This window comes from Ruditapes philippinarum, unplaced genomic scaffold, assembly GCF_026571515.1.
Source record: "Ruditapes philippinarum isolate M1 unplaced genomic scaffold, ASM2657151v2 ctg4862_1_1_1_1, whole genome shotgun sequence".
Classification (NCBI taxonomy): Eukaryota; Metazoa; Mollusca; class Bivalvia; order Venerida; family Veneridae; genus Ruditapes; species Ruditapes philippinarum.
Window position 1 is genome coordinate 208,703 of NW_026860663.1, and position 16,981 is coordinate 225,683.

Sequence of the window (16,981 nt, forward strand, 5' to 3'; positions counted from 1 at the left end):
ATGCACTCAGAATTGATATCTATTTCCTAAATAACTTGACATTTTGCCATGATTTTGTTCAATTTTATATTTTACTATGAAGGAATAACCAATGACCCATGTTACCAACTGAAATTTTTTTTATAAATATCTGAAATTTCTATAAATATCATTCAGAATTTATAGGTAACTTTAAATTATTTATAATGAGTGGGCAGTCTTTTTATAATTTAGGTACTTTCTATATTGTATCATACACAATTTTCATTATCTATTATTGGTCAATCACTTTAAAAATTGTCAAGTTTTAAAAATATATTACTAATGCATCTCAATTTCGGCAGTGTAAAAAATGAGCATAATGTCACTTAAAGATTATAATAATATTTAACTGCCAGTTGAAAATTAGTTATTTTGACTTTTGCCTGTACACTCAGTATTTATATTTGAATGGACTTACTGTCACTTTATCTATGATAGTAAATGATTGAACACTTAACCGGCTGGTAAACCTTTACCACCAGTATAGAACCAGGCAAGCCTGCACATCTGTGTAGTCTGGCCAGGCTCTTTACTGTTAGTACATCAAAATTTGTATTTTGATATTGAAATCCCTTAAACTAGGGGGTGTCTGTTGCCGAGTGGTTAATTTTTTTACTTGAAAGCACTTGCCTCTGACCAATTTTCGAATCCCGACAGGAACTTTGGATTCTTTCATGGTAAGAAGCTATTCAGCTAGCTTACGGAACGTCATTGGTTCTTCTCAGGTGCCCATCATGCCTAAAAAAAATACACAGAAGGGCACCTGAGGTCTACCTCCACCAGTAATGCTGAAATGCTGCCATGCAACCTATAGTGTGTCGGTGTGATGTAACACCCAATCAAACACCCCTTAAAATTAGAATGGACTAGCAGGACAGGTCCATTATACATATTCAACAGGTCAATGGTTAACATTTATAAGGGATGGTATATACAGCTAACATTAAAGGAACTCCACTGAGGTCAAGAAGCCTAAAAACATAAAAATTTTAATTCTTACAAAAATCAGGTAAAGCACTTCTAATGGAGAAATCTGCAAAAGATGATAAAGAAATACATATTTACTAAAAAAGAAATTGAATGTTGATTAGTTGTTTTTTTTCTTACTTTCTTTTTTTAACATGAAATTCTTACAAAGGTTAGGTAAAGCGCTTTTTAGGTAGAAATCTGCTAAAAGGATAACAAAATATAGTCAAAAGATATTGAATGTTGATTTTTTGTGCAATTCTAAGCGAAGTTTGAGTGAAAAAAACAGTGCTATACTTTTCATTTTTGGGTCATTTTGGACAATAAAAATAATTATTCTGAAGAAGAAAAAAAAAACGTGGTGAAGGAATGGTCTAAAATTTTGCACAAATATGGGAAAAAATATTTTAAGTCCCATCAAGCTGAAAAACCTCAGTTGAGTCCCTTTAATTAAGTTTTTTCATAGAAAACACATTATGGCAGCGTTTTATGAATAATTGCAATGTAATGAAATGCAAATGATATCTTTTGAAAGATTGTAATTGTTTGAATCTTAAAGTTTTCATGATTTAATTAATTGCATGTATAAATGTAAATGTTGTCATTTTTAGCTCGACTATTCGATAAGAATAAGTAGAGCTATTGCAGTCACCCGAGCGTCGGCGTCTGCGTTGGCGTAACCACTTATGTTAAAGTTTTTGTAATAGTTCAAATATTTTCAAAGTCTATTGACATATGGCTTTGAAACTTTGCACACTTGTTCACCATCATGACCCCAACCTGTAGACAGGAGAAGGTAACTCTATCAAGCATTTTGACAGAATTATGCCCCTTTTTCGACTTAGAATTTACCTTAAAGTTTTTGTAATAGTTCAAATATTTTCAAAGTCCATAGACATATGGCTTTGAAACTTTGCACACTTGTTCACCATCATGACCCCAACCTGTAGACAGGAGGAGGTAACTCTATCAAGCATTTTGACAGAATTATGCCCCTTTTTCGACTTAGAATTTACCTTAAAGTTTTTGTAATAGTTCAAATATTTTCAAAGTCCATAGACATATGGCTTTGAAACTTTGCACACTTGTTCACCATCATGACCCCAACCTGTAAACAGGAGGAGGTAACTCTATCAAGCATTTTGACAGAATTATGCCCCTTTTACGACTTAGAATTTACCTAAAAGTTTTTGTAATAGTTCAAATATTTTCAAAGTCCATAGACATATGGCTTTGAAACTTTGCACACTTGTTCACCATCATGACCCCAACCTGTAAACAGGAGGAGGTAACTCTATCAAGCATTTTGACAGAATTATGCCCCTTTTTCGACTTAGAATTTACGTTAAAGTTTTTGTAATAGTTCAAATATTTTCAAAGTCCATTGACATATGGCTTTGAAACTTTGCACACTTGTTCACCATCATGACCCCAACCTGTAGACAGGAGAAGGTAACTCTATCAAGCATTTTGACAGAATTATGCCCCTTTTTTGACTTAGAATTTACGTTAAAGTTTTTGTAATAGTTCATATATTTTCAAAGTCCATTGACATATGGCTTTGAAACTTTGCACACTTGTTCACCATCATGACCCCAACCTGTAAACAGGAGGAGGTAACTGTATCAAGCATTTTTTTTACTATCAAGCACTAAGAATAGTCGAGCGTTGCTGTCCTACTGACAGCTCTTGTTGTTGAAGATGATGATATGCTATGTAGAGGCAACCTCCATTTTCTTTCTTCACCATCAATGTTGTGATTATTATCAAGCTCTGGGAGCTGTCGTAAACACATTAATGTTGCTTTTCTAGAAAAAAAGAAAACAAAAATAAATTGCATGTAATAATTAAGTTCAGTCAGAGGCACTATGTACTTATTATTTGTGTCTAGTTTCATGAATTACAAGGGAGCAGTTGAGTGATCATGATATATTTCAATAAATGCTTATTATATTTGCTGATATTTCTGGTTGATTTTCCTTTCTTTTCTCTTAACCACCAAATAGTTTACATGGATTATATACACATGTCTCAGAAATGAAATGAAAATAAATGTACACTTTGTCCATGCAGGGCTTTTTCCCTATCTATATCAGGGGCCGCTATAGGGCTTCTTCCCAAAGAAAAACTGTTTAAAATCATGCAGTTTTCCCATAAATTAAATGTACATCATGTTTTTTCTTCCCCTTTTGCAAATATACTATATTATTTTCCCCAAAATTAAGGGCATGCAGGGCTGCTTCTCCAACCTGTGAAAAAAGCCCTGCCATTTTTTGGCTTATCAAAACTGAATGCTGCTTATATATGAAAGTACACATCAAAAGGATGACAAGGCTGACCTGATATTTTACTTTCACATGTACAAGACCTTCTTTTTTGTTATAACCTGCAACAATCAACATCATGTATACTAGTCAACATAACCAGACGGTTTGTCATGTTGTTGATAACAGTTTGCCCCGAAAAGTTGCATGTGTATCTTGCGTAATATACGAAACATAGAATAAAGGGAAACAAACCTACTTAATTAGGTTAAATAAGTAAGGATTGTCCCTCTTCTTTGTTGAAGTATTAAATTAGCACTATCTGTAAAGTGAAAGGAAAACCGACTCTCACACCCCTACCCCGTAAAGTAGAGTGGGCGTTGATTTCGAACAACCCGGTCCTTAAAAAATGTCCGAACTGGGACAATCATGCAGATGGCTAATTCCTCGCCGGTTTTTACATTGTATTACTGGAAGGGGACGTATCATGAAAAAATGTGTTCTGTTCTGTTCTACTCGAATGCAGGCAACAGCGAGAATATAAAACGCGTTGTTCAAACTCAGTGGGGGAACGCTTGCATTAAAATATTATAACTGACTTGCACTTTCAGTATTTCTCAAATACATATGATAACGAATTATTATGTAACTGTTTTTCTTGGTACACGTTTTTATATGGTGAAAAATGGATATTAAGGGAAACGCAAATCTTCTACAATTGCTGGCCTGCAATGTATTTACCTATTTGTTCACTAACAATTAAAATTGGGCGGTGTAAAGGCGAACAAACTGCACTGATAAATTAATGTTTGTGAGATATGTTCGTTATATGAGATAGCGTATAGCTATGGATTTATATTACTAAGTTACTGATTGTCAAAAAAACGGTCAAGTTTGACCCTCCTGTTTTGTTACCTCATATAATATTTTTGAACATATATATATACAATGTATCTTAGTACGAGTTTACGTATGTATTTCCCAGTATTATTTGCCACGCAATACTGTAGGTTCGAATCCCACCAGTGACATCACGAGTATTTCATGGACGAACGAACAACATAAACTTTACAGTTTCTGGTGACTAGCCACTACATTTTACAATTTAACATATAAGTGTACATAGAACATAAAATTGTGACAAATTTAAACAGATAATTTCAATTAATTAATTAATAACAATTTCTTAATTTCCATTGATCTCATATTAATGTTGATGGACAATACACACGAATGACCATGTTTGTTTTATATCATTTTATGATCATCGGAACTAAATTAGAAACATCATGGTATCAATTTGTTTCGCATAAATTTATAATACATCTAGCATGTTTTGCGTTTTAATGGGAAAAAACACCATAATTATATGTCAATGTTTTCATGTAACGGAAGAGCGATGGTTCTAATAGGGTGCCTGCTAATACTTGACAACGTGCACGGAGGGGTACACGAGGTTTTCCTCTACAAATAAAGCTCGGTAGTAACCCTAGGACCTGAACAGTGTGGGTGAGATTCGAACCCTACATCGTACACTTTACATTTGTCCGCAACAATGGGCATTTTTACGACACTACATAGGACAGGTTCTCTAGAAAGAATATATCACAATTTTTATCGAAAACATGATTATATTAATTGTTAACTCAGTGTTATTTTACAACTAAAAAGAAACAACATCAAAGCCCATTTTGTCATTTATTAATTAATCTATTTCCTATACACAAATGTGATAAAAGGTATACATTTCCAATACAGAAAATGTGCGGACATCAGCAAGAAAGGAGCAATTTGTTAATGTAACACACAAGGTCACAAAAAGCGGCTTTTATGTTATGAGGAATATCTTATTAATACACTAATGAAAATATCCACTCATCAAAATCTTGATCACATATACAGAAGAAATGCAATGTTTTCAATCATAATGTAATTCAATACATTTTGATTAATTTCCTATAGTACGGACTGGTAATGTACCGGCAGATATTAATGGGAGCTTGTTTTCATTTCCTGTAATAATATCACGTGATTAAATTCATATTTACAGCATGTGTCTAAAACAAGTAAAGGGTCGTTTCAATAAGTGCACGACGATGTTGTCGTTGTTGTTGGGTTTTAAGTCACACGGACTTTAAAGGGACTCAACTTAGGTTTTTTGACGTGTCGCGACTGGGATCATTTTCCCGAGATTGGTGTACAATTTGATGAAGATCTGGGCTAATAACTTCTTATGTGCATTTTTTTAGTACATATCATCATTCCGTTTTTCCAGAACAATCAATTTTATTACGCAAAATGACAAGAAAATGACTATTTTAAGTGTGCCACTTGATATTTTTAAATTTTTCAAATTTTGTGTTTTATAGACCTTTGGACCTCCTTTAAGGTCATAAGGCGACTTTCCGGCATTACTTGTGGAGGAAGACCTCACGTGTCCCTCCATGCGTTATTTCAGGGACGAGCAATCACTTCCGGCGTTACGTTACTAAAATTTACTTAGTTAGATACCTTCATTATGTGAAAGAATCCAAAGTCTCGGGTGGATTCGAACCCACAGCAGCGAGAGGCAAATGGTCCGAGGTTAACGACCTTGAAACGAAGATGATGATGACTGTGATGATGACTGTAACAAAATACGATGACAACTACAATGTTGATAATCATATAATATATATATGTAACTTTTTGTTTTCAATTGACTGACAATTTGCATATGACAAAATAGTCTAGGAGGTATTGGAAGTTGAGATAATATAAATAAGGCGGCACTAACACACGGACACGCGCACACGTAGTACGCAAGAGCACGCATACACGGTATTGATAAAGGTTAAGCTGATTCGATGCATAGCAAATTAAAAAGTTCATATTCTCTAAAATAAATGCTATTTGAAATATTTTGAGTAATTTTGCACATAGAATTAAGAATTTCGGATATTCTATATTTAAAACTGAGCGCCCAACACTTCCTAGTTGTTATTCGACATATTCATTTCTAGATAACTTCTAAATTAGTCAAGATCAAGTACATTCAAGGGTTAAGTGATCAGTTTACCCCATTGACAAATGTATCAAAGTTTCAAAAACATACACATTTTATCAAATACACAATGTACATTAAAAAATGAAGTATATTATAAGTTATTAGAGACATTCTAATTACTTACAAACCAATGGATCCTGGGTAGAGAGGCGGACATTTAACCACAAGGTCACCACTCCCCTTAAAGACCCAGTACAATAGCATAACACATTTCAAACTAACATCAAAATTTTAAAGTTAGAATATGAATTATAATATAATCAAACATATAACTTTACAGTTTACATGTATATAAAATCCTATGTAAAACAAACATACCCAGTGTATTTCTCTATTACATAATAACATAGTATAACATATATTTTTATCGCTCCGTCCGTCTGTCCGATAAGTGTTAATTATATGTTATTTTTACAGTTTAACTATTTTACTTAATTTGAACTGCACACATGTGAACCATGAGCTTAACCTGTAATCAATGACTTACACCTGACTGATTTTAAAATATGATGTCAATAGGTTAAAAACATTTGCACCACAACTGTAAAGAGTGGTCGTTTTATTACGGTAATGGTGTAATATATAAGTTGACATTGTTCAGGTTTATAATACCTTTTTGCTGTGTTGACACGTACATGATACTTAAATAAAGGATACTTTTTACAGATAACGTGGTAAATGACTTTTTATGTATTTAACAATGTTAATTAACTATTAACAGCACGTAATTCATATGACAATTAAGTATACAGTAAAACTTGTGCTTAAGGACCATCACTGACAAGTAACATGATATTTTTTGTATAAATAATTTCTTTAATAAGTTTTAGTTTTCTGTTTATATGTGATATTTATTAAGGCCTATACTCTAATAATTAACACCACACGGGGGTGCGGACTTGATGATACTTTGTTGCCGTCTCTATTTTAAGATATCTTAATAATTTAGAGGTGGTCTTAAAGAGATGGTCTTGGAATCAGGGTTGGTTTTATTGTACACATGTTTAAAACTGCTTTACCCATAGAACAATTACACAAATGGAAGGAACTTACGTGACTCGATCATCCAATCTGGTCAAAAAAGTATTTATGGGTAATATGCAAACGTTCGGGGGGAAATTACTGATAATATGATAAGGTTAGTTATACGTTTGTGTTTAAAGTTTGAATAATGCTTTTAAGCCGGTGATAGGGGGTGGCCAATAGCTTGCTCCCATTACATCTCAAACAAACCGAGCCTGCAACGTTTTCAATTTTGCCGTTTTGGACTTTCCTTAGGGATTTTATATTTCTGTCTATTTTAACTTCAACCATAAACGGCACTCGTAACGACTTTCATTCACTTTAATCAATATATTGATTATATTCTGTCATGTCAATATATCAGGTCACGTTGGTATATTAGTTATGTCTTTATTGAATACATAGAATGCACTGAGGTTGAAGAAAGTAGGATCAAACATGTGACCATAAATTTTGTAGTACGGATTATTATATCGGCTTGTTTAGTTAATGGACTACTTCAACAGTAAATATTTACTAAGTTAGATGAAATATTTGCTAGTATATTTACTATGAACCATATTTTAATTACCTGATTAAATTCTAGTTTCACATTGTCATGATCAATATGTATACATCGACTTACTGAACATTATCTTGCACACGTGCAAATGAGTGCTAAAAGAAGGTCGATATTCATCGGATAACCTGTCATCATTATCATCATCATAATCATCATCATCATCATCACTACCACTCGTCGTTGTCTTTAGCACCGGGATCCATATCATCATCAATTTTATCATTGTCGTCCTCGCTGCCGGTATCATCATCATCGTCATCATCATCATCATCATCATCGTCGTCGTCAGGATTACCTTGGCCGTTTTTATCTCATTTTAAAGTTTCTAAATGAGATAATTGACTCATAGTTGAGTTAGAAATAATCGCATCAGTGCTTTTATATCCGGGACGCTGATACAAATATATTTCTACGTCTGTTTTTAAGAAAATTTTACATCCGTATATATAGAAAAACAGAAAATAATTTCGGATCTATCGACGTCTGTAATACATAATAATTTGCACGCTTTGTAAAACATAATCATATTGGCAGTTTCCTTTAATTTAATATAAAACTCATTGCGTATTAATATCTCTTGGGACAAAATAGTTCCTGAAGTATAGATCTTTTGCATGCTTCTTGATAATTACCAATTAAACTTATCTTTTGCGGCTGCTAAGTTGAAAACAACATCTAGATCTATTTTGTTTTTAAGGGATCATACTTTATTGTGTTGAATTAGAAAAAAAAACGTATAAATCGTCAATAAAACGTATAAATAAGAATAAGAAGATTAAGAATTGAATAATAACATACTTCTTGAACAGCAACTGAGTCGCAACTTTCCGGCCCAAACTCCTACACAGACCCCTCCCCCCCCCCCCGTAAGGAGTTTGACCCTTTTACGATTTTGAACAGTGTTCGAGGTGTTCCGATATAGAACTAATGTGGCAATTGGAGTCGTAATTATTACATTTCAATATTCTGTAATTTATATATGTCACTATTATTTCTTTATCTGCGTTTTACATTCCATAGGGACCTCTTGGCTAGAGTCATAATATTAATCTTATTTCGGTATCATTCGCTTGCATCCCGTGTTATTTATATTCTTTATTAATAAATGTCTAATTCTGTTCGGTTATATCTCTATCAATTGGTTTTTGTTGGTTTTTAAATGTTTACTGAATGATTTGACATTATCTTTGCTACAAAATTACTTAAGATGCATGATGAGGAATAAACATAGATCAAGTATCATCGCTGTTTATGCATCTAATTTGTGTTAATTTATCTTTATCATTTAAAAGAGCTTCTCTGAGGTCAAAAAGTCTAATGAACTTTGAAATTCTCGCATAGATAAGTGATGCACCTAAAATGGAAAATTTTGAATAAAATATAATAAAACAATACTTGGAATATAAATTGAAAATCGATTTTTTGCATGATTTTAGCCTGGTTTGAGTAAAAACCGTTACAACGATTTTTCTTTTTTGGTCATTTTTACACAATGAAAATTATTATTCTGGGAAAACGGAGTCAGGGAATGATCAGAAATTCTATATACAAGTTACTATTCCAGATCTTTATCAAATGATTCACAAGTCTCGAAAAAAATAAGTAAAACAAACCTCAGTGGAGTCCCTTTAAGATATTGTTAAGAGCTTATCGTGGTTCAATTTATTCAAAGACAATAAATTACGAAAATAAACTTATTATCTTTACAATGTATTTTCTTTGAACTCTCCTTGTTAGTAATTCAATTGTGAATAAATCATGAGTGGGTTTGCGATCAGCATGGATACAGACCAGCCTGCGCAGCCGCGCAGTCTGATCAGGATCCATGCTGTTCGCTTACCAACTCTATTACAACTAGGGAAACTGATAGCGAACAGCATGGATCCTGATCAGACTGCGCGGATGCGCAGGCTGGTCTGGATCCATGCTGGTCGCAAACGCACTATGTTGGTTTTGTCGTGACGCGGCTCATTTATTTTTAGAAATATACTGACGTCTAATTTACTTTATGTATCAGTTGAATTTCTTAGAATAGGGTATGGACGAATAGGGGTAAGGCAAGGTAGAGGGTAGTGGTGAGGTAAAGAAAGACAAAAAGAAAGTACAGTGTCTTGAAACAGTGTCATGACCCTTACTGCATGGAAATTATTTAAAACAATGAAATACCTAAATATTTCAATATTTTTAAAAGAAAGAAAAAACTCCGAATTGATGACTCGCTGTATTGAAACTTCCTATTTTTTAACCAGATTTTAAAGCTTTATTTCATGAACATAGAAGTGCGTTAAAAAAAGATTTCCAAAACGCCGTCAATTATCATTGGTGAGCCCTGTTTCAGATAACCCTGACGGTATCTTATCTTTTATCATAACGTATGTTGATATATGACCACTTTGAGTAGAATCGCCGTAAAAAAACGGGTTCAATTAATTTTATCTTAGTGCCGTCCTTTTTTCAATTTGATCTCCTGAATTATATTCGTTTAGTTATGTTGAACATTGAGGATTTTCATCTGATAATCTGCCATTAATTAGATAAAAAGAGGCTGCTTACCTTTCCTACATACATGTATATATATTTGTGATATGTATCTAAAAGTATTTCAATACATTCTTATCATGTGGGTAATTCCGGGCAAAAATGCTATTTGCCCTATTTCCCCTTTTGAAAAAAGAATCCAACAAAAAAAGGAAGGAAAAAGGGAGATTATCATTTAAGAAATGAAAAGAATGGTATGGATGTATTGCAATCTGTGTCATTCCAAATAAGTATTAAGTGTGTGTCCTACAGTGTTAGATGCATATTTCGTGAAAAAAGTAGCACTGAATTAGAAATAATTTGTCATATAAATAGCAAAATGTAAACAAAGTAATTTATTGACCTTCATATAAAATACTAAATCATGATTTCTTTACGGATTGCGATAATGCTCAATGAAGAGTGAGGCGATTACTGAAGATGATGTTGTTGTTGATGGCGATGATGAAAAAAAAGACATAAAAGAAGCAGACAAAGGTTCAGATGTATCGTCAATGAGTACCATTTCGAAAAGTGTAACAGTACACTAAAGGGTTTTTGAGAAAGTTCGGGGGATAAACGGGGCTTTAACGATTCCATGTTATTAAACACGAAATGAGAGTTTACATATATAAAAACAACCTGATGTGAACGAACGATTTAGTTACAAATTAGAACACATGGTCTCCATCAATCATGCTCCTCATTTATCATACTACATTTTAAACTTGTTTGATAAATGGATAAATTGATATACATATCTTGTGATTGCACGTGTAACATCTTGTTCACGTGCTTTCCGTTAATTCTGCCAGTTTCTTGCTGCCATTAAAGTGTTTTTAGCTCGACTATTCGATAAGAATAAGTAGAGCTATTGCAGTCACCCGAGCGTCGGCGTCGGCGTCGGCGTCGGCGTAACCACTTATGTTAAAGTTTTTGTAATAGTTCAAATATTTTCAAAGTCCATTGACATATGGCTTTGAAACTTTGCACACTTGTTCACCATCATGACCCCAACCTGTAGACAGGAGGAGGTAACTCTATCAAGCATTTTGACAGAATTATGCCCTTTTTCGACTTAGAATTTACGTTAAAGTTTTTGTAATAGTTCAAATATTTTCAAAGTCCATTGACATATGGCTTTGAAACTTTGCACACTTGTTCACCATCATGACCCCAACCTGTAGACAGGAGGAGGTAACTCTATCAAGCATTTTGACAGAATTATGCCCCTTTTTCGACTTAGAATTTCCGTTAAAGTTTTTGTAATAGTTCAAATATTTTCAAAGTCCATAGACATATGGCTTTGAAACTTTGCACACTTGTTCAACATCATGACCCCAACCTGTAGACAGCAGGAGGTAACTCTATTAAGCATTTTGACAGAATTATGCCCCTTTTTCGACTTAGAATTTACGTTAAAGTTTTTGTAATAGTTCAAATATTTTCAAAGTCCATTGACATATGGCTTTGAAACTTTGCACACTTGTTCACCATCATGACCCCAACCTGTAGACAGGAGGAGGTAACTTTATCAAGCATTTTGACAGAATTATGCCCCTTTTTCGACTTAGAATTTCCGTTAAAGTTTTTGTAATAGTTCAAATATTTTCAAAGTCCATTGACATATGGCTTTGAAACTTTGCACACTTGTTCAACATCATGACCCCAACCTGTAGACAGCAGGAGGTAACTCTATTAAGCATTTTGACAGAATTATGCCCCTTTTTCGACTTAGAATTTACGTTAAAGTTTTTGTAATAGTTCAAATATTTTCAAAGTCCATTGACATATGGCTTTGAAACTTTGCACACTTGTTCAACATCATGACCCCAACCTGTAGACAGGAGGAGGTAACTCTATCAAGCATTTTGACAGAATTATGCCCCTTTTTCGACTTAGAATTTACGTTAAAGTTTTTGTAATAGTTCAAATATTTTCAAAGTCCATTGACATATGGCTTTGAAACTTTGCACACTTGTTCACCATCATGACCCCAACCTGTAAACAGGAGGAGGTAACTGTATCAGGCATTTTTTTTACTATCAAGCACTAAGAATAGTCGAGCATGCTGTCCTACCGACAGCTCTTGTTAATGTTCTTTATGCTGATATTCAAAAGGACTGTTAGTCAAACTGTCATTTAAACAGCAGTTTCGGTGACTCTTTCTTGATATCTTAGATATGACTACACGAGATTGCGGAAGTGTGTTTTCAAATATTCAAATAAAAATACATGTACCTCAATCTATGCGCCTTTAACAAACGATCTATTCAATTAGATAAACTAACTATTATTAAAGACAGTTCATCTCTGGAACAATATTGAGATGATGATGATGATGAAGGGGATTATGATGACTGACTGATTGATTTTTGTTCAGTTTAACACACACTGATGCATACATAAGTAGTAAAGGGGCCGGCCAGAATAAATACACTTACACAATTTTATGATAAAAGTTAATCGAGTTATTTACATATTTTAGATAATTTATCACAAATAACCGACAGGGAAGTTCATTTAATTAAAATACGTATGGGGCATGTAATTATGTCAGCAAATGTATGTCTAGAGTATTATGTAATTAACCTCTGATTGAGGCTTATTTCGAATAGGGGCCTAGATGATGGTGATGATGATAATTTTATACTACTACTGAGAAAATAACAATATATAATGATGAAGATGATGGTGATGCGATGGTTAAAATGTGAAAAAAGATGATAAAATTATAATAAATGATTTTAAAATAATGATAAAATACTGATGATGAGTAAATTTAAGATGATAATATTAATAAAGAAAAACAACAACAAAACTAACTGTTGCTGTATCATTTGACCAACAGGTAATAAGAAATATCTACGTATAGGTTTATCTGTCGGTTAATGAAAACCTATACCATACTGTTTTGATATCGGTCTGTGTTACAGTGGAGGATGCTCATATATTATAGTATATTACGACAGTACGTGGTTAACCTCGTCAATGCACACATTGCTTGTTGGATTTATTAGTGAATAATAAATACATACTTTATATTGGATATTAAATGTCGTTTTTTGATGCTGTTTTTTACATGACAAGGATACAGTAAGTAATTTTGTTCTTTATTGTCAAAAATATCTAGAGTACTTTGAAATGAATTATTCTTACTTTGCTTTTGAATTGTTAAGTTAGTCTAAAGTACCACGTTTATTATTAATGTACGATAAATAATAAAAAAAATTTTCGAATCCTTGATAATTCAATAGAAATAATACTCTTACAAAAATATCGAATCTTTAGTTTTTCATTCCGCTCAGTCATATCTTTACTCCTATAACCTATAAATAATATAGACTTTTATACTTGTTAAGCTATTGCATTTTTAATGGGTCCAATACTTATTTTACTAACTGACCATTTATAGTGCGTGTAAAGAATAAAATCTTGGTGCTTTTTAATAAAGATTTGAAGTCATGTAGAATATAACCAATCATGTGAGTTTATTTCTAATTTTTAACTGTTTTATTTTATCTAATGTCGTACACGCTCAACTGTATTAAAGCAGGGTCTTCTTCGTGTGTATCTACACACGTTCAACTGTATTACTATATTTACTTTAGGGACTTCTTTAAAATGTAAATAACACTGAGAATGTAAAGTATTCGTATGTAAGTTTGTATTTTAGGCTTCATAAGGGTCCATCCGCCCTTTTAGGCACTGAGAGTACTGACCCCGGCCCGGCCGGACAAGTCACCATTCATGTCCTTAAATGTTATTATCAACCAAAACGTGACCTATAAATTTTGAATTGAATGATACTAAATATGTATGCCAGTCCATTTTTGAGATGATACTATTTTGAAGCAAATGAAACCATTATATGCATCATGAAGAAAAATGAATGGTAATATCTTTACTATAAACTATTCAATAAATCTGTAACTTAAGTATAAACCGGCCGACGCCTCTAATAAATGAGGTCTACGCCTTAAAAAAGAGTTCAACATGCTTGATAAATTTGTCTGTCAAAAATATTGAAAATATTTGAAACCCAATATGTTTGTTATATTGAAATATGATACACGGGTGTGTAGGCGTGATTTATGTTATAATTGGATTAAAGATGACACGGTTTGAATAAAGACTTTATATTAGACTAAAGGTGATAACATCAAAGAAGATACGTACCTTTACGTATGAATTATAAACATTAAACTAAATCTGATAAGTTTTCATCTAGTATTCTTTAAAAGAAGGGCACTTGTGACATATCGTTTCAAAGGATTGAAATAAAAAATAAATAAAGAAATCTTTATAAAGATATTATCAAGTTGTGAGCTTTTATGCAAATTCAAACTTTTGGAAAATATTATTTTAATTATCACCGGATCTTTACTTTTCGTTGATTCTGTTATTTAAGGCCCATTTTGCTCTAGAAATGCATTTATTATTATTGTCCAAAAGCTTTTCGTTTTTGATGTCATGTTAAAGGTCACCGATTACCTGAATAATCTTTTGATTCTGTTGTCTTTTGCTAATTTGTACAGTTATAGTGATTCAGTATTTTGTATGGAAGTCAAAATACTACTTTGATTACATAAAGCTTATTTTATGACAAATAATTTCACATTCGGCGTTATTTACTTTAGGTGATAAGACATTTAACATGCTTTAAAACCATTATTTCAACGTTATAAAACTCATGTTGAATGTAAAAGTATTTATTTCTGAAACATAATGTGCCTTTAATTTGTATCCTTTTCTAATAACTGTAGTCATAAATTCTACCTATCTGCAAAGGGCCATAACTCTTAATTATTTTTCAGATACGCCCAGTAAACCACTACAGACTTATCATGAGTGTATCAAAGAATATATTTTTTTTTACAAGAGTTGTTATCTGATATATAACATAACATATTGCTTTTGAAATCATCATTTCCTTAAAATAACTGTTTGATATGTGGTGTAATTTGATTAAAATCCTAAAATCCTAATCAAAATATGTTCTGTTCCTGGTGAAGATACCAAATTTATTTAACTTGTTATTATTTAGCTTTTGTTAATTAAAACACAGAGTATTTTCAGTTCCATTACAAAAATCGAAGAAATCAAATTCGATATATATATATGTGTTTATGATTTAATCGATCGTATGTTTTTCTTGATGTAATGATCTTGGATCATATGTGATTAATTGCATAAAAAAGCTTCTTCTTCTACTTATATTAATCAGAAATGCCTAAAACTATGTTTTTCCTCATATTTAAACACATTAATTCATGAATTAAGTTTAAAACATCTTTTTAACCACTAAACAACAGCGTTAAAACATTATTTACGTCTGAGAAAAGGAAAAATCATAACAAACATGACGTACTTAACAATTAATATACTACAAGAAAAATACTCTCGGCTTTTATTATGTTTACATATGTAGGAATAGTGAGCATATGTTTTTCATCTGTCATGCTAATCGTTTATCATGTAACAGTTTAACGTTTTCTAGATAGATAGCAACATTGTCGGGGTATGCATCACTGGATATAGTGAAACCTGAATTATATGACCATCCTTACGAAAAGATCGGAATTTTGGTTAGGGAGGATTGGTGCATGTGTCACTTGATATAGTGAGACCTGAAGTTTTATGACCATCCTTACGAATTAAACTGGTCCGTGTTAACCAGAGATGAGGTTAGGGCATTGGTGTATCACATGATATAGTGAAACCTGAATTTTATGACCACCATCCTCAAGAATAAATAGAACAACCTGATTATTGTTGAAAGGAGATTGATTGGTTGGTTGGGTTGGTGGGGTGTGGGATGGGGTCGGGGGAGGGTCTTAATTCAAATATGCAGTTTTGTAGAACCGGACAATGACCTAGTATTTTCTTGATATTTTCTGAGTAAGTTTTGTTGTTGTTGTTGTTGTTGTTGTTGTTGTTGATGATGATTATGTTGATGCTGTTTCCGGATGTTATGTAAGAAAATATCTTTTATTGTATACATTTTTGAATCCAAAAGTTGTCAATCAATCAATCAATCAATCAATCAATCAATGTCAGAAAGGAGCATTCACAAAACGAAGCAAAAACATAAACATCAACAAATTCTATGTAAAATGTGCACATTCATTTCAGCAAATAGCGTACATACTTTCTTACATATTAATTATGTATTTACGTCGTTATTTGATTATCCTTAATTAACCTTTGTCTTGTCTCACCAATGATGTTTACGAAGGGCATAAACTTGTCAAATCAGCAAATTGACATACTTTATATCACGTGCTTTGAAGAATTAATGACAGATAATATTCTTGTAATTTACAATGTAAGTCATTGACATAGTGTGTGCTTTTTTTAACAAAAGCACAATGTTGTAGTGTTGTGATATATGTACAACAACAACAACAGCAGGAGGCAAAACTGCAACACCATCCACAACAGCAATGAAAAAATATAGAATTTGCTAAGTCACTCGCTGAAAAAATGTCTACCGGGTTGTTTTAAGTTATTAAAGGCATTTCAGTTTTTTAACATTGCGTTCTCATGAGTTATATTTATATTATGCTCTGTTGTTTTTGG